Below are 22,058 nucleotides of genomic sequence, written 5' to 3'. Positions count from 1 at the left end.
GAGAGCGCCTTCGATCGCTAGACTACTCAACCGCTTGCTCCCTGGCTTGGCTGGACATCTCACTGCTTGCTCGGTTGGTTCGCTTAATTGCACTCCATGTGCGCGACCATTTTCACAAAAAATACAAATGTGGTTGTTCCCTCTTCCATAGAAACCGGTAAAACACGAAAGTGAAATGTGCCTTCACAGGAGCAGTTGAATGTTTATTGTGCATCGGTATGAACTTGCACGTCGCTATTTATATTTCGTAGGGTATTGCACCGTTAGACGTATCAACGTTAGACACTGGATTGCACGCGTCGGAGCATTGCGTAAATCCGACTGAAACCACAGCCGCTCGCAAACCGTCCGTGCGAACTAAACCAAACGAGTTATCATCGAATCTTCTGGTGAACACACGCTGCAGCGGACCACGTCACGTCACGACACGAGCGCGACATCAGCAAGTCGGCTTCTCCGCAGCTTACGCTGCGCGTCCCCTGTACACGTAGGCGCTGGAAGCAAGGCGCCAGCTGTCGGCGCCTCGGCGCCTCTCCTAGATAAGGTGCGTTCGTCGCCCTATTCACGCGTCTGCCCATAGCGTAGTCGAGAGGGCTTTTCGTACCTCCCGTCACGACGGAAGAGTTCGTGGAACGAATCCCGGCGCCGCCGCGGTTCTGGCGACTTCATTTCCGTGAGTTAGATCTTGGTGGACCCCGGCATAAAACACTTTCGTGTTAAAAAGGTAAACTGCCCCTGATTTTATTGTGACCTGTCGGAGTTATTTTACGCAACGGGAAGCGTAGATATTTGCTTATTTTCTTGTAAGTTTAAAGGGCCACAATTATTATTACAATTATAATTCTTTATTCGGAAGGGGAGACTCAAGGTCTAGTCAGGGATGGGGAAGGCGGTAAAGAAGGTGATAGCGTCTACATTCCCTTGTGTATCCCCGTGGTACAAGCGAAAGTCCACAGGGACATAAGTCTCTCTTGGGGGAGGCCGGTCCAGAGGAGGCGATGCCCACTCCTGGAGGGCCTTGATGTACGGCGGAAGATGGGCTGTTCTCTCCGCCGCGAGCCCCGAGCACTCCCACAGCATGTGCTGCATTGTCGGCTTTGTTGGCGCGTGACACGAGGAGCAGGTCATGATGGTAGTCTCCCTGGAGTTCTGGGGGGGTTCTCTCAGGTGTCTTGAGCGTCGGGGAACGTATGCCCGCCACTTGGCGAGCACGTCCTCCGTAAGAGCAGCCCCTGCTCTTATTTTGTGTAGCAAGACTTGGGCCCCTCTGGGAAGTCCTCCTGGAAGTGGTCGTGGGTCATGGGGTGTAGCGGCACGCAGCTTCGCCCTGCTCTCTTGCTTGGCAGAGGCTCTGTCGTCCGCAGGGTCTGGGTCGTGCCGTGCTGGGGAAACAGGGTGTAATGGGTCGGAGCGGATACTTGCTTCGTCGCTCGCCCACGCGTGGGCGGCCTCGTTCCCGACGCCACCCGCGTGCCCCGGCACCCAGTCCACCCGCACGGTAATGGATTTTGTTGTGCGAAGTCTTTTCGTAATCGTCTTGATGAGGTGGCTTGTGGATCCGATGACTGAAGTTCCACCGAGTCTTGCCACCACCTGTCCACTGTCAGCATATATGGTAAACGCCCGGCCCCGGTGCTCCTCCGCCTGGTAGCGCTCTTCGATGTGGTTCGCCGCCAGCAGTACCGCCTCCAGCTCGCATCGCACTGTGCTGGGCGTGGTGTCAAACTGAAACGTCCGCCTCGCGCGCGCTGGTCCATCTGCACAAGCAACGGTATCGCGGTTGGTGGTCGCATCGACGGCGGCGTCCAGGAATATGGCACCTTCTTGCAGGTCGGCTCACGCCGCGGCGGCGGCGCGCTCCTCTCTGTGGTGGTCCTTCCTTCAGACCCTCGACATGGGTTTGGGGGTGCGGATAAGCTCGACCTCCCAAGGGGGGATGGGACCCGGCGGTGGCAAAATCGGGGACTCGTCGCTCGCCGGGTCGTTGATGAGACGCTGGATGTATGCCCGGCATTGGTGGTAGCTCGTCTAGTTGTGTGCCCTTTGTACCGCTCCTCTATGATAGGGCCACAATAAATTTCCATTGCTGTCACCTGCGACAGCTTGCTCCAAGCGTAACTGCTTCTGCTTGACGAAGTTATTTAAAAAAGAAATAAGCCACTCGTTTCCACGTTTCCCTTCACGGGGAAAACGAAACATGTACATTGTCTCGGGCGCTTCATGCATAACACGAGGGTGTAGCCTCAATTCCCTGCCGCCGTGGCGGTTTGTGAGACGCAGAGGAAATCGGGCCCACGAGTTCCAAATTTGGACGAACGTTGAAGAATATGAGATTGTCGAAATTGATCGGCAGTCTTTCACATTGGCGGGAGTAGGTATGTGCGTTCAGCAGCCCGTTAGACAGACAATTAATCTATTATTTGGCGATATACCCGCGCAATCAGCAGACATGAAGGCTTCATTCAGCCGGAGACGATCATTTTTCATACAAGATAAAAGCCTGAAAACGGCGCTTGTGGCGCAAAGCAGATCGCATAATAATGGTAAAAAATTGGTCAAAAATGGCGCCGAAGTTTGCCCTCACACATACACAAACGCTGCGTCCAGCAGCGTTGCAGCTAAAGAGCAAAAAAATTACACCATCTTCCCACGTGGGAACTTTGAGGAGATGCCAAGCCGTGCAACCCCGAGATGCTTTGCATCTCCTCAGGGTTCCCGCGTGGGAAGATGGTGTAATTTTTTTGCTTTTCGCCTCCACCAGAAAAGCGGCCGCCACGGCCGGGAATCGAACCCGCGACCTCGTGCTCAGCAGCAGAACGCCTTATCCACTGAGCCAGCGCGGCGGGTCACTGCCAGAATCGTTGGCGTCCATTGTCAGCTCATCGGACGGCGCAGACCGAAGCAGCAACTGAAGGGAGCAGCGGCGCGGACCTAGTTTATCTGAAGTGGCGAGGAGGAGGGGAGAGGAGGAGCAGCGCGCACAGCTGTTGGGGAGAGGAGAGAGTAACGTTATCCCAGCTGGCGTGGAGAGGAGGAGAGGAGGAGCAGCGCACACAGGTGGTGTGGAGAGGAGGAGGGGAGAGAGTGACGATATCACAGCTGGCGTGGAGAGGAGGAGAGGTGCGGACGGACGCCGGAAGGACAACGGACATAGCCCCGAGCAAGACATGCTTTGCATCTAAAAAATATTTGCGGCTACCCCCCTGTGACCTTCCGAGACTGCCGCCAGCAGTTCAATTGTACTCATCGACACGGTGACAGTGGGTTGCTGCTATAAAGGAGCGCCAGTAGATAGCGTTAGACATGACACCCCCACCATTCTCGGTCATCTGTTTTTATCTGTAGTTGTGGTCCTTTGTCAGCAGGTGTGTTTGTGTTTGAGACACTGGGCGCTTGTGCCTCGCCCATCACCTTCTCTGCTAGGTTGTTTTTACTACGGATGCTTCTTTTTTTTTTGTTCCTGCTTTTGTCAACAATGACCTGCGTGGCTCAAACTGCCATTTCAGGACTCCCGCTCCAGGACCTACGAACTTCATAACTTTCCCTCCCCCCGTCTTCATATGGAGTCTGACGCAGTGAAAATATTCGGGCCGATTGAGCATGGCCAAAGGTCTTGGAAGGTTGTCTAGTCCTGCGCGCAGCAGTGCAAAAAAAAAAGCAACTTGGGGGAGGAGGATAGAGGAGGAACGGAAGTTTTGTCATCGGATCTGGACGCTGTAATATGCACAAGCCGGCTCGACTGCACACGAGCATAGGGACATCCTCGCGATGCGACTCCGCCACATCCAAACAGTAGCGAGACGAGGGCACGTGCGGCGAGCTTCTCCGCCTCTGGCGCAAGGCTTGCTGAAAAGCCCCACAAAACTGCTCGTCTGGGGTTGCGAGTTGCGGCGGTCGAATTTCAGTGAGGAAGCCCGGGAAGACGCGGCCTGCTGGCGGAAATAGGTGGGCGGATAGGGGGCACAAGAAAGGCACGCTCAATCGAACCGGCCTGCCGTTCGGGGCGCCAACACTGATCGAATCTGGCTGTGCGGGGTGCGAGCGCGCAGCATAGCTCCGTGGTGGTTCGGCGCAGCGCCTGCGTGCGGTCGACACTGGGTCGTGGCCCCAGCCGCCGCCACGGATGTCGATCGGAGCACATCCCGGGGTCGGGAAGTTTGTCCCGTGCAATGGAGCGCGGCGCGCCCTTTGTCTATGGCTGCGAGCGGGTATATACGGGGGCCTAGGGCGCGCTGTGGATCATAAGTGGGCGTGCGAGCACTGTAGGGTACCGCGTGGAGTTTTCCGCCCAGCGTCAGCTTGCTCTCGCCCTGACAAGGGCGACGCGGCAAGTGGCTCGGGGGCGTACGAACGGGGGAGCCGAAAAAGAGGCGAGCGAACGCGAGGTCGGGCGTCTATTAAGATAATGACCCTTTGTGCTTGCTGCTTGACGCGCTGTGCTCGCTCTTGTTTTTAGCTGCGTCGTCTCTGCCACAGCTCTGCACGATCGACCGCCGGTGATTCCCTTTTGCTGCAGGTGTGTTACGCTTTGAGCAAAATCTCCGCTCTGTTATGAAGCGTCATTAGCGCGGGAGGCGAAAATCGAAAAAGGAAAGAGCACGTTTATGCATACGTAGCCAGAGAAAAGTACCTTATAGCAGCCCCCCCCCCCCCCCTCCCGCCCTCCTTCCACCCATTGGGCTCGTAGTTTTAGCTATCAAGGGGCAGAGTGCCAAAACCAGGCGGCATTTGCTGCGTGTGGTGCCTACGCGCGTAGGATTTGTTGGTCCGATACTTCGCAATTTTTTATACGCTTAACTACTCGCAACTCGTACTAACTAGTATTACGTATCTTCATTGGGTCATTAGTTTTAGCAGGGTTCTTCATCACTTGCCCTTTATCAACCCTTCAGATCCACATTATCAGCACCTTGAAGCGCTGCACAGAGAGTATAAGAATATCAATAGGAGTTTCTCAAGGGGTTTCTCATAACATGTTCAATGCTAAAAAATTGAACATGTTATGTTGTATTTTATGTTAGGGAGGGGAGGGGGGGGGAGGGGGAGCAAGTCAAGCTGATTCACGGCCGGGCTGGAGCGGAGGCGTGCGCGCGCGCGTTGGTATCAACACAGCGCGCGCCGCCGCTCTGGCCCGGCCGTGGATGATTGTACAGCTTTTTTTTCTTGCCTCCCCCATCTCCAAGGATGGAAAATAAAGGAAGTATTATTAATGGAACACGGGATCCTCCAGGAGTGTCGGAATTTAATCTTTTTCCGTTTGCTGGCCTCACAGTGGGTACTCATGCAGCTAATGCGTCTCATAGATACTGATGCTGAAACAGCATTAATCACGAGCGGCTTCTCACGAGCACAGGATCTCACACGCATACTGCGCTCGAAAAATTAGAGGGCGCTAGGCGTGGAACGTGATAATGCGACAGATTTATCGTACTCGATGATGGGAAATACTTCGTAGCGTACAGGGGGATTAAAAGAAATACGAACAACGGAGCACACAGCCTCCGTCGCATGCTGCACCGTCTGGCTGCACTGAAAGTAAACTGCGCATGCGTAGTTCTTTCAGAGTGTTTGGCAGTGTGGCTTACTGTTAGGGAAAATGCTTGATAAAGAAGCGACGCTGGTCACTTATTTTAAAGCGTCTTGCTATGCTCTGTCGCCACTGAGCATCCTGTTATTTACTACATTTGGGCGCCAAGCGCGCCACAGGCTGATTGCAGCTAGCATGATGCTCTTCAACGATCATCCTGCTCAGTGGCGATGCAGCGTAAAAAGGCGCCTTAAAAAAAAAACGACCGGCGTCGCCTCTTGATCAAGCATTTCCCAATAATGTAGGCCACACTCTCAAACGCTCTCGAAGGAGTGCGCATGCGCGCAGTTTACTGACTGCAGCCAGACGCCGCAGCATGCGTCGGAGGCTGTGCGCTCCGTTGTTCGCATTTCTTTTATACAGTTCAGCTCCAAAAATAGACAGGGACTGCGAAAAGACACGACACAAGTGCACTACTACAATTGAAGTTTATTCGATCACGTTGCTTTTGTTGTGCGCCTGGCACAGATATGCGGCAGCGCACCTTACACGCACGTATCAGGAGCGCCCGCGCGCTACGGCGTATTACGGCCAATTTATGGTCCGGCTCAGCGCGCACGCCGAGGTGCGGCGGACGTCAGGTTCCTCACGTCGCGTTGGCCCCAAAACAGACCCCTTTATAATTTCACGCGTTCAACGTAGCCCGCCGTACTGCATTTCTTTGACACATGCGCAAATTATAACAAGTTACGGTTTCCTGCGTGACACGAAACAGGGAGCTATCCGCAGCCTGCACCAAGCAACACGCCAAGGCGAGGACACACTGCATATTGGGTGACGGCGAGGGCGTCACCGGTACGGAATGCAGCATGCCGCATCTCGCGTGGGCTGACGCCGGAACGCGCCATCTGTTTGCACGCCATCTGTTAAGGCAGCGCTTCACGATCCTGGGGTGTTCGATAGGGCGCCGCAACTGGCGCTAAAGGATATTAACAGTAGAACTGTTTAGAACTAGCTTTGTACGTCCGTCGGACCAAAAAACTGCAAGAAAAAAATGTGGTTAGGGAGGTCAAGGGAATCCAAGCCGGGACCTTTCCGCCGTAAAACCGGTCACCTAACCTCTGGGCCACCCCAAAGGCCCGAGAGGTTCGGACTTAGCAGCGGCGGGGAACAATAACATGTGCAGCCAATTGGAACGAAAAAAAAATGCTTCCCGTGGTCGGAAGCGCACCTCGTCCATCCCATTGAGCTATCATCTTTCTTTTTCCCTTTTTTTCCCGTGGTATTTAATTCAAATATAGAGAAACATATACACAAGAACTATTTACAAATCTTGGAGCTTAATATGCAGGGTGCAACGGGTAATCCGCAATTCGGCGAACAAAACATTGACAACAATTCCCGCTGGTAAGGGGGCAGTGCTCATTCAGGGCGCACAGCATTTCCTTTGCATTTGCAGCGCAGGCGTTGGATTTGGACTTGGCCGCGGGTGCTAGCGCGTGCTAACGCGGTCCACTTTGGGAGAGACGCGAAAGCCTGCGGACGAAACGATTCGAGCCCGCCAGTCATGGAGAACTTTCAGCGGCAAGTTCGGATATGCACGCGAGGCGCAACAGCGGGGTCTCCGATGAAGGGAGAGGGGCCGCCAGCTCTGCTGTCTCTCCAGCCTTGCACCACTAGTGCAAGCGGCGCCATTTTTTTTTTTAGTTCAAGGTCAACGCCGATGACAACTCCGGCTTTTCTGCGGCACGGGGCCCTAGCGCTCCGCGTAAACACTACTAGCGTTTTCTGCCCTCAGAAGCCGAGTAAAAAATCGTACTTCAATCTCGCTATGGTGTCACGAGAGCCTGGACTGTGAGCTTCAAGTTTCCCATGTGAGAGTCAACAGCAGTGTCCCTGCGGAACGAGCAAAGTAACTCTTTGAAAACTGCAAGTAACGAGGGATTTTTCTTTTAATTTTTTTCCGTTAGTGACTGAAATGAGGTAACACGTGTTCTCTCACTGCTTTCTCGATTAGTGAATCAGGTTTAGCGCAGTAAACACATCAAATGGGTTTTTCGTCGAGGTAGCTGATAGAAATTTCAATAGACTGAACTTCGTATTTCTACAACGTAGTCAGCACCTAAGTGGGTGCCCGGTGGCCCCAACGCTAGAGGGAACAATCGGTAATGTGGCGTACGAAGAGGCCTGGAGCATTCCACGACGAGGCTAGCGCATTGTAGGGGTTTTCGTGTAGACTTTTTGGCACGTCGTTAAGAGTTCGCATTCTTTTGGTTGCATTGATCTAATTAAATGTTACGTACACGTAATTTCAGCGTGTCCTTAAAGCGAAGCCTTCTACGCCTCACCGGCGCCGTCCATCGTTACGCCAAAACGCACTGCAGGAAAGCCAACTCGCACAATGAACGCCTCAAGAAAAAAAAAAAAAAAAACTCTCCCCGTGTTCGAAATTGAACCTTGGTCCCTCGCGTTATGAAGCTGACGCCTCTCCGATTGCGCCATTCCGGTGTGGTCGGAGCAGTTTGTATTTTCAACTTTGACACACGTTGCATGGGAGAAAGCTTTGGGTTTCAACCATTTCCCTCATAAGAAAGGGGCGCCGACTTTTTTTTTTTTTTTTTAATTTGAAACCTATGAACGAGGCAGGGTAAAAGCGCTATTTCCGAGTATTTCGAGCAAGAATTGTTGTTGTCGTGTTCGCGTTCACTTGGTAGTCTCAAGGCTTGGGGTGGATAAGAAGCGATTCAAAGCGTGCATATTTTTGAACATAGCACCAGATCTTCTTTTCGGTGTTTTTGTTGTCAAAATCTGATAATTGCAACGGATACCAGCACGATGAAAAGCCTCACCTGTTGACAAATTGAGACGTTTCAGCGCAGTGCACGATGTCGTTGGTTTCATTCCCGGGGTCAGTGGTTCAATGATGGCAAGGTGTATCAGGAAAGAACGCGAACCGCGAATGCCTTGTAATGCCAAGATGCCCACCCAAACTAAAAAAACTGCGAACGCTTCAGTGTATCCAAAGTAATCTATCACAGCGTTCTTAGCAGGCTGTTCAAGTGGGGTGTAAAATTACCCGTGCTAATAAAGCTTTCGGAAGGAAGAGTGCTTGGAACTCAACATTCTTTATAGATGACTGCAAGGACACAGTCCTTCCCTATTAAAGCTACTGAGCACTCAAGCTACACACTCTAAAGCAGGTTGCTTTCCGGCTGAGTGCAGCAGCTGGTTTATTTTATCACAGAAGGCAGCTCCCTTTGTTCTCTTAACCAATATTTTTTATTGTACACGGTTGAAATTGCAGTACGCCTATATTAAGTGCGAATGCACTTCTTAAGCGAGCCTGAAGCGTCCGCCGCCGTCCGCATAGCAACATCTGCGGGTGCGCGCGCTCCCCGTCTTCCTTGGCAACGGGGGGAGATGGGCGCGCGCTGCCTGGCCGCTGACATGGCACATACCCACGTGGGGGATTGGCCAGGAATCTCCTCGTCTTCCTTGGCAACAGGGGGAGATGGGCGCGCGCTGCCTGGCCGCTGACATGGCACATACCCACGTGGGGGATTGGCCAAGAATCGCGCGTGAGAAAGGCTAATGCACCTGCTTAAAGGAGTACTGACACGAAATTTCAAAGCTGAGATCCGCTCTAGCAATCAAGTACAACGACAACACAAATAGGTGTCTGTGAATAAATGCATCTTTCTTTCTTTGTAGTTGTGTGTGTGTGTGTGATCTCTCTTTCGCGAACATTACCGAACCGCGCAAATTCAACTCGTGCATTCGCAGTTTCACATTCTTCCCCTCGGGGAAATGCGGGGAATTTTTTGTACCCCGGTTCGTTGGGTGTAATTTATAGCAACTATGAGTAAGCCGAGCTACGCTTCTTCCCAGCAGCCCCCATGCAATAAGACCTTGAACGATTGACTAACGTAGTGGGAACCGCGCGGGAACTAGTAGAAGCCTTCACGGCGACCACGTTGAAAACTAGACCTGAACTCTCACCCATGCCCCCCCTCCCCCCCTCCTCGCCTCCCCCCCCCCCTTCCCCCCGAGTCCTCATTTAGGCGCTTCGTGAAAACCGAAACTTCTGTGCTCTACTGAAGGCAAGTGATTAGCGGGGCCGGATATGCCCTACTTTCGGGTGTAGTGGGCATGCAGCCTGAACACACACAAGAGGAAAAACAGATACAAACAGAAGAAAAACAGATTTGGTCATACAAGAGGAAAAACAGACAGCCGTCTACTGCGGCGGCCAGTACACCGAAATACTTCATCCGCATCCCATGACACCAAAGCGAGGACGCGGCTTATGCGCTCGGCCGTATTAGGCTACCGCGGGCTCCGACCTCTCGTGCTCTCGTATTTCCGGAAAATTACCCGGCAGGACAGATGTATTATGAAGTCGTGAAATCCCTTTCCGGGAGCCGCCTTCATTCAGGTGAACATTGTCTGCAGCGGTGATTACGTATTCGACAAAGCAGCGTCTCTAGTTATAATTGAAGTTCATCGTTTCAGTTTAAACAAACAAACAAAAAACTATGAAAGTCTGCCGAAATAATTTTGCCGATTTCACTTTAAATCGAGTTAGACCAGTTTCTTTCTTCGCAGGTTTCACGAGGGTGGGTGTTGTTAGTCACCAACGAGTTACGATCACTCTTGTGCCCATCATTTTGAAAATTGTTTCGGCACATCCCAGTGCATACGTTGTATGGAGGTTCGAGATTTTAGGATTACTTCAGAAGGCTGTTTTTTTTCTATTCTATTGGGGTAGTTACCTGTTCGTTTTGTGGTTGGCTTTTGTGTTGTGTTCGAGTGGTGGGGTTCGCCGTATGTGTTCTTGAGGTACTCTGCGCGAAGTGTGAACTACAAAAGGCAAAATTCCCTAGTCCTTTCTAACATCATCTTCAGAGTTTTTCTCTGGCCGAGGAGGGCATAAGTACAATTTGGTCATTCTTTTTTTATTATTGTGGCCTCTGCTCTCATGATCGTCACGGTGGGTCAAAAAAAAAGAGCAAATACACTCGTGTGGTTAGTACAGTCAGCTTAAGTAGTCATGACTTCCTTGGAAGTAAAATGTATGTATCTCACTCGTTTTTACTTGTCTGTGCGCGTTTCTTCCTTCCTGCCACAGTTTGATGAATTAACATGGATGTTTTTGCGACTTCCATTTTACGTCCTTCTACGTTTACAGCAATGCTAAAGACAGAATACATATTCGCCGAAGGAAAGAACAGATAACTTCTTTAGCTGTATTTTCTATCCGCAACGAAAAATGTGCGTTCAAAATAAAAACCGAGAAAAATTGCGCAGCATTTGAAGAAAAAAAAAACAGTAAACGCTGGACCTAGTCATAACATCCTGCAAAATCAAAAAGCTGTAAGTTCTCTACAATTTATACGTTTGCCGAATGTGCCCCGCTGGTGTCTATTTGATCGGGACTCGCGCCTTCGTTCACGCAACATAAATATCAGCACACACTGTAGGCTCCAGCCTTCGGAAGTGCGATATGAAAGTGAACTATCGTCGTGTTCTCGGGTGCAGCGTCACAAATTGCCGGCGGAGAGTATTGCACTACGCAATAACGTTATCGGGGGGCTGCCTCTGAGCGCACCTAGAATTGGGCATGAATAACGCATTCTTTCGACCGTAGGTGACCCATGAAAATCACTCCATATTCGCGAGTCCGGACACCAACGCTGCAGGTTGAGGGAGCATTTCCCAATCAGGACAAACCCCTTCGCGAGTAGCACACGTGGGTGAAACCCCTTCTTCCTTATTAAGCCACCTAACCCGTCCCGTAGGCTCAGCGCGACCTCGCAGGAGAAGAAGGGTGAACACACTACGGCACATCGACGTGTAGACACATATATAGTCATATTTCCATCCCAAAAAGACGCCACATTGATTGATTGATTGATTGATTGATTGATTTATTGATTGATTGATTGATTGATTGATTGATTGATTGATTGATTGATTGATTGATTGATTGATTGATTGATTGATTGATTGATTGATTGATTGATTGATTGATTGATTGATTGATTGATTGATTGATTGATTGACCGACCGATCGATCGATCTTCCTTCAGCTCAAGCAGCTCGATCGAAAGATTTGAACGTGCTGCGTTGGCTCAGAGGTTACTGCGTTGTGCTGCTGAGCCCGAGTATACACGGGTTAGATCCGATTCCAATAGAGACGAAAAACGGAAACGCTGGTGCGTTAGGATTTTATCGCAGCTTTAAGACACCCAGGTAGTTTAAAGGGGCACTGACACAAAAATTTTGCATCTTGTTTTTTTTGTTGCGATAAGTAGCTAGTGACCTACTTATAACCTGTAGAAACCTAATTTGCTTCAGCGTGCGACGGTTGTTTAATTAGAGGCATTTCAATGCGGCCAGTCGCAGTTTCGGTTTCAGCGAGTGCCGCGAAACGATGGATTTTGTGGATTTTGTGTGAACAAAGCTGACCACGTGACCGTCGGAGGGATATCACAGAGCAGAGCCGCCGTAGCACTATCGAATCCGCATCGACGGCAGTTTCTGCGAATGCCCCCCCCCCTCCCCGTACTGATCTCGTGAGGCGCCTAATTAAAAAGCGACCGTGGATGTGACGCAGGCGCTGCGAGTGCAAATGCTACCGCGGCTAACGAACGACGCGCGCCGCTCGAGACGGTGGGTGGCAAGACGCGCGCTGGGAGCAGCCGGCCGGTCTGCCTACAGGTCCGCCTACAGATGTGTTCGGCTTAGCACTGCGGCGGATATTCGAGTGCCGCGCTCGTAAGCGGTGCAGATGACAATTTTTAATGCAACCCGCTATGGCATCATTAACTCCTTTCTCATGTAAGCCACCATGGTCGGGACTTGGGGACAATTTCGTGCAGCGGTAACAAGCTATCACTCGAGCTACCTGCGCCGGCGTGGGCCACTTCGCGGCCGTGGCCGCCTGCACAGCGACCGTGCGGCTTGCTCAGTGGGCTTTTCGTGCCTCCGGCGCGTTTCCGCATCCAATGGTAATAAACAGTAATAGAAACAGAGTGCCTGGAATCGCTGTAAAACTTTGGTCGCGGCCAGCTGCCCGATGAGCTGACGAAATCACGGCGCCTCCGCCGCCAACGATCGGGTCGTTCGTTCTCGAGAGCAGAAGCTCCGCCCTCCGGCCCTCCGATTGGAGCGGCGAGCCGGCAGTGCGGAAGCGGCAAACACAAACTCGTGACGTGTTTGGATGTTGTTTATTTACACTTGCGCGTGGTCCTCTGCTGGCCGCTCGGTTGCGTTTCGCACACTTCAAAATTGATTTTAAATATGTTCTAGGCTGTATTCGCCGCTGATATTTTGCAGATGATGTATATGTGTTCCCACCAATCTATCTCCGAAGTTATCTCGCCTTCAAAATTTTGTGTCAGTGCCCCTTTAAAATAATCCGTAGCCTTCCACTATGGTAGGTGTTATTGAGCAGGTGCAGCTCCAGCGGGTAAAATCTCAAAGATTTCAAATTTGGATGGCACATTCTTCCGTGATGAAATCATCACTAGCGTATTTGTATCCACTCCAGTACGAAGGGCGCCTCCTAAGATTTCCAAGCGCTCCTATACACTCGCAACATGGTTACGCAACGATTCCATTTAGTAAAATGAACTTTTGCAAATAAGTTTCCATTCCCTAAGAAAAACGAGCACACTGTAAAACACGTTAAATGGGGGGAAAAGGTTCCGGTTCAGCAAATAAACAAATGAAAACGATAATAAATAAAACGGACGTTTTTTTTTTTTTTTTTTTTTTTTCCTTTTTAAAAGAAACACGAGCACGGAAAACGACGCTTTTTGCCATGATTCTGTAGTGCGAGAGAAAAAACGGGGTACGCCTGGAACTTTGTAAGACCATGAAGGCCAAAGCCTAGTTGGACCTTCGGTTGGTTTGCTGTTGAACTCTCTGTCGAACTTTCGCGTTGCTCTCGTCGGGACGCTGCCGAGGCTTCACCAATATCCGCTCCCTTCCCAAGGCGGTTACGACGAGCGGCATTTCAGGCTTCTCCGGCCTCTTCCACCGTGGCGTACTTTCTCGCTTTCCCCGCTCGCGAATGGGCCTGGTGCGTCGTCACCCAAAGCGATATGGAGTGAAGCTCGAAGCTCACGCGGCGACGCATACAAGACGCGGTGCCTAGAACGTTTTACGGTCCGTCGCCCTTTCTCAGGACCCTCGTCAGACGCTCCTGTTTCTGTTTGCCGGGGCGACCTCCAATGTTTTCTACCACTGCAACACTTCTGTACGCTTTTCTGTACTTCCCAATGGCGCACGGCCTTGAAAAATAGAGATGTACGGCATTCGCCATGCCGTACATACGGCATGCGTGTGTGCGTGTGTGCGTGTGCGTGTGCGTGTGCGTGTGCGTGTGCGTGTGCGTCCGCGCGTGTGCGCGTGTGCGTGCGTGCGTGCGTGCGTGCGTGCGTGCGTGCGTGCGTGCGTGCGCGCGCGCGTGCGTGCGTGCGCGCACGCGCGCGCGCGCGCGCGCGCAGTTAATACATGCTTAATAAGAATAACCGTAACCATTAATATGAAGCAATATCTTCGCGATGTTCAAGAGCCCGCCACCAATAAATTTGTTCACGTAGGCAAAAAAATTCGCGGGCCAACATCCACTAACGGGAAACGTGGGGAGGGGCGAAGCATGTAGTGTATAAGTGTATTCTTGGCGCCTTGGCGTTTTTTGCAACGGAGATGAAACCATTGCGGTGGAGTTATACAGCTTTGCTGTAAAAGTCCCGTGTGTTTAAAGAACGAAGCGTTCTAGTGCGAGGCGTAAACGAGTGTCCCGGTATTTTTATAGTACGGGTTACGAAGCGTTTCAGCGCGAGGCGTAAACGAGTGTGACTGTGTTTTAGGACCCTGACTACATGAGACGACGGTTACGACGACGACGACAGGAGACGCCAACAGTCCCAGCCCATAAGGGGCTTCGCCCCTAAAAAAAAGAAATTTTCTGAACGTGGCAATCGGCCATTCGGCCCCACTGCTCCCGGGTGTACTTTCGGGAGCGCCGCCCCCCCACGCCACAAGGGAACTAAACAGTCGGATCAAACGGCTCTATGGCGCTCCGTTCGGATTTTGTTAGTTTCCGGCTCGTGTCCTTGTCTATGGGCAACGAGATTTGTAGAGAAACAGACGGCCGGCCGGTGGTGGACAGAGCCCCAGCCTCCCGACAGCGGACACAGTGCGCACTCGCAATGGCAGTCCGTGGGCGGCCGCGCCCCGGCGCATTAGTCTCGCTCCGGCGATCAAAGGAAACGCGTCTGATCTCTGGCACCCGACTGCGCAGAGTTCGCAACGACCTCCTCCACTTCCAAGCCATCGCTAATATGACGCCGCAGTCAGCGTGAGGGCAGCGCCACCGAGAAAAGAAAGCATGCCTTCGGAGTCGTTGTGTACAAAGTGATCATATAAAGAAATCGCTCAAGACTTCATTGTAGAGGAAAAGACCTCCGAAGTGCGACCGTGGTTGCCAGTCATTTGAAGAGGAAAACTGGGGACGGGAAAGGCGTCTTATTAACTGGAAGGCGTCGAATGAAGATCCAGCCCCTGCTCTCGCCCTCCTCCTGGTCGGGACAAAATGACCATCGGCGTACAAGGAAGTGCCGACTGCAGCATCCGCACTGGCAGCGCGTCGCATGTATTATGTACAGTTCGCCTGAGAGACGACGCGCGATTGAACTCCCCACGCGAGCACTCGGTGACAATTTCGTTTTGTCAAGAAAAAGAACCCAACTATTGCTTCTGAAAACGGAGGGAAAAAAATAGTCGGCGTGAAAAGTACGAGCAAACAAATGGAAATGACATGGAAACACCTTTGATGATCCAGCTTTGCTCAGTGGTTTCCCAAAGAAGCGCTTTAAGCCGAAGGCCCCTTTGAAACACCTCTTCAGTTCTGATAGGTTTCTTTCTTGCTCTTTCTCTTTCTCTCTCTCTCTCTCTCTCTCTCTCTCTCTCTCTCTCTCTCTCTCTCTCTCTCTCTCTCTCTACCTATACTCTCTCCCTCACTGGTGGCCGAGGAGCTTGATGACGTTGCACCTGGTGTGATAAGTGCATACCACAGTTCGAGTGCGGGAGAGTTTATTGTCCGGGCACATCTAGTCTTGTGTATTGTGCACAACTGCATTGTTGTGCACAATAGGGGATCCAATGTCCGAGTGTATTCGCGAGCGGTATTCTAGTTCTCTGCAGTTGATGGGAGTCGACCGGTTGAAATTTACCGCGGAATGCAGGCTGTGCACGGTAACAAACACGCGTTGAGGACAACAGTGACTCAATAGGCGCAAACTTTTCGGGAAGGGCGGGATGAAACGAACCATCTCCCACAATAGGGCCAGGCGTATGTTGCTGCGACAGACGAAAGACTCCATCGTTTATAGTAATGCAGTAATTCGCAGCGGCTCGCGCTCGCTAGTGCAGAAGTTGGCTATGCCGTTTGGAACTCTTGAAATGGTTGATAAGAAATAGCGGGAGCTTTCAAGGGTGCGTTCACAATAGAACCCACGGATACCGGTCGACCTACACAAGGACGAGCGCATCAAATGCAGCGCACGTCGGTGTTGCGACCATTTTGAAGTATGCGTTAACGCAGATCGAAGGAGGTCCTGCCTCATCCTCCAGAAGACTCTTCTGCAGAATATTCGCACAGCTTCACATACCGCGGCTTCTTCAATTTCTTGAAAAATACGCTCTCAATTGCGGATGAAAAAACACGGTGCACGTAGGTCATCGTTGCAGTTCTGTACCTGCCTATAAACGAACTGTTAACGTGGAAACAGTCAGGCGGTGGAAAAGGTTGCGTAAAAATATTGCCTTGCAATAAAAAAATTTCGGCACGTTTTGTTGTTTACTTTTTCGCCTACGTGCGAAACTAGGAGGACCGGTTATCGTAGATGTCATAATTGTTCATTTTATTTTCTTACGTATTCCTATTCCTACCTTTCTGGAGAAATTTTATCAATTTCGTTCTTACTGCTCTATATTCCTCCAATATTAGTCAGCGTGCCAAGAGCTGACATTTTACGACATACGCGCTTGAGGATAGATCATGTCATGCAAATGGGCAACCCGCGCGACCTTTAGAACCGGGCGAAATATAAGCAGAATCGAATTCGGGGTCGGAGTAACCAAGATAAATGGTCATGGCCAATAAGGCGTGCTATAGTACGAGGTTGACGGTATAATTTAGAGAACGTGGAGTTTCTTAAACCTCGTAAACAAAGAAAGCACATGTACACATGTCTGTTTTAGTCCTTCACCAGAGAAACGGCCACTCCACTCGGCAATGTAACCCAAAAAGCTGTGGTGAGGAGCGGACAGCCTTCGAGCGTTCTATTTCTGCGGCCAGCCGGTTGCAAGCACTTACAGGTAAGTAGGCATGTATACCTACTGAACAAAAAATTCGCTTCAAGAGCCATTCGCAATAATTTTATCCTGAACACGTTGCTGGTAAGATTTTCCACCAAACAGAGGAGAAATCTTTGCATCATTGCGTCTAGAAGCGTTGTGTTGAATACCTCTTCGTCGACCGACGAACTACGATGAATGCGAGCGGTCTGGCCTCCATACGAAAGGCCAGACTCTGCAGCTCGGGTTCTGGAGAAATCGCGAACCGCCGCAGTAGAAGAGCACGCGAAGTTTCTCTAGTTCCTTTCCTCTTTGCTTACCTACTTTTCCCGGTTAATATGAATGACTGGAAGAAGAAGAGCCGACGCAATCACATGTAGGATCAGATTTATCCCCCCACCCCCTCCTGCTTCTTTTTTGTCTTTTTTGCTCCCCGTCCTTGCCCGCACCCTCACGAATGGTGCTCGTAAAAGAGCCAGCCAGGCGACTCACTTCTCCGGTGAGCCGCTTCCCACGCACATACGCACGCCGCGCCACTATCACACACGGATAGCCGGAATCTTCCTTCTGGCGCGGGATCACTGGTTCGCTTCACTAGCCGTGGCGCAAACTTCGGACGTCTCGCGGGACGGGAGAGAGAAGCGGTGGGGCTGTCTGTGCTGCGTACCCGCCTTCCGCAGTTGCGCGCAGCGCCCACTCCGGGGTCCCAGCGACAGCTTGCGATTCAGTCGCTTGTCCAGGACCCATGCGGCGACGAAATAGGTTTGCGGAAAGGAGGGCAGTAGTTAGGCAGGCGTAGTTAGAGGCAGTCTTATCTGATACGCCGGCATTGCGTAGTCCTAGAATGGAAAGGGAACGAGCATTCTCCATGTCAGTCCGCGCGGCCGAAACAGGGGTGGTGGGGAAGTTCCCACGTGTATATATATTTCCCGAAGTACACGAGCTAGTAACTTTCACTTCAGCAACCTGTGACGAGAGTCAGCCCTTGGAGGAGTATTCTCTCGCTGGTGACGTAGCTCTCTCACTAATGATGTTGTGAGCGCGAGGAAATACGCTTTCCTTAGCTTTGCCAGAATTACTTTTTGGGCTCAGCCGGCACACTGAGTTACAGGGGGAAAAAAGACTGTTTCAGCGTCAATCACATTGCGTTGCCTCAGGCTTATCTCCATTTCGAGGGTCACACTGATCTTAAGGCAGGTTAACTTGTGACTGCTCTAGGTGGCCGCGTAAATCGCACGATTGCCGTGCTAAGCCAGAACCAAAATTAAACCTCGAGCAGAGCTTCTGGGTCGCTTCCTTGAGCAGGAAGCTGTCGTAGCGGGGCCGGCTGCCAACTAGTGTTGCCAGCAGTATGTAGTGCCATTGTCGACCGATGCAATCACCCATTAAAGGAACTGCCGCCACGACAAGTGCGCCGCGGTAAACCGAAGTTGCTTCTCTAAATTTGAAGGGCGAGTTTTCCGCCTCGGTCGAAAAATAGAGAAATCTAGTTGGCCTTTTCTTGAAAATGCCGTCGAATCCGTAAAATGCGCAGACGAATCACATCAGCAAGCAAGCCAAGCAAAGCAGCGAGCAAAGAAGGCTGCCTTTGCTCATTCCTGGCCAATACCACACGTGCTATCTGCCATGTGTTAATGTAGAGCACTTGTACTTTTTTCACGCCAGATCTTGATTATCCTTGCCGTGGCACCTGCAGATGCTAGCAACTGATTGGTAAATTGACTTGTACCTCGGCGATTCCTCCACATTAGTACGTGTCGTGAATGGGTAGGACCAGTAACAGTTTTGTCTGCTGCCAGACTGTATATACATTTCCTCTGGTTATGGCTCCAGTTCATACAAACGATAGGAACCATGATAAATATCTCTTCCGCCTCCTGGTCTTCACAACCACCGGAGTACGAGTAATGTGTGCAAATTCCTCGGAATGCCAGAGAAGTTCTTGAGGCTCCAATGTTTATCGTCACCACTATAGAACCCGTGGGAGCTGGGCTCGATTTCCCCCTGCGTTTTTTTTTCTTCAAATCTTCGCTCAACGTGTTCACAAATGCAGACAAAATATATTTAAATTTGTTCACAATCATTATCGTGATTCCCTTTTATGTCTACTGCAGGTCGAAGGACCATTGATTTACAACCGCTTGTATTTTGGGAAATGAAACTGGATTGGGCAATGCGAAAGGCATTCCATGACAAGAAAAAGTGACGATGTTCACACCAGATATCAGGCTGCTAAAATTAACTTTGCGGATCCCGAATCTCTTTCACACTTGAACGTCCGGAGCGGATGTCTTGCAGGAATGTGTGGAAAACACCGACCAGGTCAATGTGACATTTTTAAGGGGCTTCTGAATTTGTATTAAGTTTTCCGCGCTTGTGGGTATGTTTCGTGTGCCAGCGTGGGTGAGTTCCTGCGTGTGTGTAAGTGCGTTTGCGCGTTCTTAGTTGAGTGCCTTAGTTCCGTCCAAACGATATTTACTAGGGGACCGTAACCTGTTCCTGACTTCATTCTGGAGTTGGGGGTTGGAAAGTGGACGCACGCACTCACACCAGTCATCGCTCGGTTGGGTCCCGCTACCGCACTTCAATGTGTCCGCCCCTTCACGCACACGAGGGCCGGCAAAGGCTGCACAGAACTACATCCCACGGCCAGGACCACGCTTAGCAGACCCTGCGAGCGAAAGAGAGGCGGCGGCGGCGGAGGCGGCAGCAACAGCTCTGATTTACGAGGCGCTCGACACGGCCCATGGAGCCGCGGCAGCGCTTTTTATTCCTTCCCTCCCTTCCCGCCTTTGGCAGTGCTGCCGGGGGAGGGTCACCACCAGTTTTCCCCTTCAACGAGGAGGTACAGACAGAAGACAGCGCCCCTCACGCGGCTACAGGCTGCCACGGGGCAGACCGTCACTCGAACGCCGATAGTGGCGGTCCGGAGAAGTTTAAATCTCCTCGCAAGGAGTCCCGCTCCCACGCGCACTCACCAGCCGATGTCAGTCCTGGATGAAGGGGGAGAGCAGAGGGGGAGGGGGTTATACTAATGGAAAAGTAGAGCGGAAGGAGTGACAGGCAAATAAAAAGAGCATTGAGGGAAGAGAACGCATCGAGGGAATAAAGAACAAGCGGCAGGGCGCTCGGACGGGAAGAAGTAGGAGAGATGACGCTGCGGGATCCGCCCGGCACGCCTTTCTGTCCTGATTCAGGCATGCGTCGATGAATGGCAAACAGGCTCCGGCTTGGGGAAAAGGGACGGAAGGGCAACGGGCCGCACGAAGAAAGCTCGGCAGCCCACGCCGCGGACATGCACGGGACAGCGTGCCCGTTCTATTCCTGCGAGTGCGAGTAGAGCGCGCCCTCACCGCGGATGTCCGGAGTTTCTTTCGCGCAGGGGACGCGACAGTTTTTGCCCATTTTACAGGTACAGCGATAAATGCGAGGGGCAATTTGTTTCTCGAGCGCTCTCGCACTACCGTTCCAGCGTGCCGGATGCTAGGAGAAGTTTGCTAAGACTTGCAGTGATTAGAAATAAGACTGTAGAGCCACGCAACGGTCTTCTAAATAATTCCCGAGGGAAGGCGACAGGCCGCCGACACACTGGCTCCACGGGTCAACGCAACGATGCCCGCAACCGGATAACCCGCACAGGGCGACTAAATGGGCATGTGTCCCCAAAGTACCGAGGTGGTTCGGATAGTATGTTGTTGCCAAGGGCGGCGAGACAGCTGTCGGTGCCGTGCTCGAATTACCGCAGCAGGCTGCTGTGATTTCGGCAGTTTTTTTTTTTTTTTTCGTTTCTCCTCTTAAAGGAACCCTGGAGAGTTGCCGATGAACACTTTCTCCCTTTCGTTCGTGCCAGGCTGAACTGAGACAGCTACGGTTACCGCCAACACAAAACGGCACTGCGCGATTTTCTTGCCACAGAAGACACCTGTTTTATTGTCCTCTTTTTTTTTCTTGTTCCGGATTTCCTTAAAGTGGCTATCGGGTGTCTTTATTACTGCAACCGAAAGTAAGCAGGCCAACAGCGAAGGTATTTCTTATGTGGCGTCGCGCAAGCATACAAAGAATTCAGGGGCTCTGAAGAGCGAGTATACAAAGGGAAAAATCCTTTTGAGCGAATTAATAAGCTGTCTGGTATCCGTAGAGTAGCAATATTTGGCTCGGTAGTTACATGGCTATCCAATCCAAGCACCGGACGTGCTTAAAAAACGTTAGCACAAAAACATCTAAAATTTTATAAGAGGCTGAAAGATTTGTTGCAGCTGCCCTTTAAAAGCATCAAAAGCACATCAAAAGCCGTTTCTGTGCATGCAACGTATTTCACTCGATTTCGAGTACAGTGCGGGTGATCGAAGACGTGACAGAATAAGAAACGGGGAGCGCAGCTGGTACATAATCGATAAAGGATGTTTCATTTCGTCAGCCTGGAAATAAGACCAAATTCTTGCCCTCAAGCAACAACTAAACCTTTGCGTGGGTTCAGCGGTTTTGATAGTTAAATGCGTGTACGAATGAGAAAAAAAAAACAGAAAAACCTACCACGTCCGCCATCAAGGTAATTCTCTTCAGTTCATCACGCGTGAGCCGCGAGGCATAAAAACTGTGGGGCTACAAAAACGTGGGAAGATTGGTGGACAGAATTAGCATGAAGCGCCCGTTGAAACTGAGGGCCAAACTTTACTCTTGCTCACATCTTGGTAGGCCCGTGCGGGTGGGAGAGGAGGAGAAGGAAGTTTTCTGACATGACGTAGTTGAAATATCCGAATTCATTCATTCATTCATTCATTCATTCATTCATTCATTCATTCATTCATTCATTCATCCGTTAATTCATAGTAGTCGGTGCACTGCTGCATTATTTAGGGAAAGGGTACAACGGTCGGATATAGACGAGAGTAGAAAGAGAAGGAGTCGTCAAGGAAAGGACGCATGCTGCGTAACCACCAAAAATACTAAACGAGACTAATGTGTCATGTTTAAACTTCCGAAAAGACAGTGTCTCGAACGGCTGAACAGGCTCACACTGAGCAACTTCATCCCAAGGCATGAATGTGATCATTCCCTACTGAGGCTTCAAACCATAACCCTCCCCCCCACCTTCCTTTTACCTCATAACCCTCTTAAGAACACACCACCGCCAAACTAAACTAGCAGCTGCTGAAGGAGC

At 51.1% G+C, this 22,058-nt stretch overlaps 1 protein-coding gene and 1 long non-coding RNA gene across 2 annotated transcripts in view; one reads left to right on the top strand and one right to left on the bottom strand.

Moving 5' to 3' along the window:
- The window catches only part of LOC144139907 (bone morphogenetic protein 1-like), a 678,031-nt gene that overhangs the window by 450,328 nt on the left and 205,645 nt on the right, over positions 1–22,058 (bottom strand). The window lies entirely within an intron of this gene.
- The window catches only part of LOC144167484 (uncharacterized), a 147,760-nt gene continuing 126,201 nt past the window's right edge, over positions 500–22,058 (top strand). The window contains exon 1 of the long non-coding RNA XR_013322009.1: positions 500–724. This is a non-coding gene — a long non-coding RNA (uncharacterized LOC144167484). The remainder of the gene's footprint in view (positions 725–22,058) is intronic.

Source organism: Haemaphysalis longicornis, unplaced genomic scaffold (assembly GCF_048455015.1).
Source record: "Haemaphysalis longicornis isolate Haplotype H1 unplaced genomic scaffold, Haemaphysalis longicornis Haplotype H1 scaffold_1, whole genome shotgun sequence".
NCBI classification, from domain to species: Eukaryota; Metazoa; Arthropoda; class Arachnida; order Ixodida; family Ixodidae; genus Haemaphysalis; species Haemaphysalis longicornis.
Note: the sequence above shows the minus strand (reverse complement) of the source record. Positions and strands in the feature narration are given on the sequence as shown.